The 994-nt window shown below is 32.3% G+C and overlaps 1 non-coding gene across 1 annotated transcript; it reads left to right on the forward strand.

Annotated features, from left to right (window-relative positions):
* The first annotated feature begins 214 nt into the window (after positions 1-214).
* On the forward strand, positions 215-320 carry LOC149526215 (small nucleolar RNA R71). Its single transcript, XR_016352232.1, has one exon. It is a non-coding gene; the product is annotated as a small nucleolar RNA R71 (small nucleolar RNA).
* Positions 321-994: the final 674 nt, after the last annotated feature.

Consider the following 994-nt stretch of genomic DNA (forward strand, 5'->3'; position numbering starts at 1 on the left):
ATTTATCACATCTGATTCATGAATTCCAACAATTTTTCTTACACCCGATTTTTCAAATGACCATTGATAATTATTGGAAACAATATTTTTAAGCAAATCTTAACCTTCATCAATGGATTTACTCATGTGTGCACTTCTAGTGGCAGCATCAATGGTAGTTATAAAAGGTCCGAGTAAATCATTATAAAAAGTCTGAACTAGCAACGACTTAATTAATCCATGGTGAGGACACCTTCTTATCAAATCCTTATATCTCTCTCAAGCCTCATATAATGATTTAGAATCAAATTGCATGAAAGAAGTGATATCATTTTGCATCTTTGCTGACTTAGTAAGCGAGAAGAATTTCACTAAGAATTTTTGAGCCAAATCATCCCAAGTATTAATGGAACTAGTAGGAAGCGAATTCAACAAACTTTTTACTTTATCTATCAATAAAAAAGGGTAGAGCCTCAGTCTTATGGCATCATTAGTAACACCATTAGCTTTAAATGTATCGTCAATTTTTAAGAAATTTACAATATGAGCATCCAGATCATCATAGGCAAACCCTTAAACTAAATAGTATTTTGAATCATTTGAATGATTGATGGCTTAATTTCAAAGTTGTTGGCTTGAATAAAAGGTCTTTGGATACTAGAGAGGAGATTTTGTACTTGTGGGATAGAATAATCCCTTAAAGGCTTAGTTTCTTCCTCTTGTTGTTCAGCCATTGTTTTACTTGGAATAGAAACTTTTGCTTTTTCCTCCAAAGTCTTCAAAAAATCTTTTCGATTTCTAGATGAAAAGGAACAATTTCCAAACTTCAAGCTCTTCGCATACAATGGCCAAAAGTACCTGAAAAATTAAAGAAAAGAAAAGTTTGGATTAAAATTAAGAATACTTGGTATTAATATTAACAAGAAAGAACAAAAAATAAAATCCCCAGCAAAGTTGCCAAATCACTGGGTAAGGAACCCTGGGGTCTACTGTTGATAGAATTAGCAAGCTATCC

Source organism: Theobroma umbraticum, unplaced genomic scaffold, assembly GCF_002168275.2.
Source record: "Theobroma umbraticum cultivar Fairchild unplaced genomic scaffold, ASM216827v3 scaffold_182.0, whole genome shotgun sequence".
Taxonomy (NCBI): domain Eukaryota; kingdom Viridiplantae; phylum Streptophyta; class Magnoliopsida; order Malvales; family Malvaceae; genus Theobroma; species Theobroma umbraticum.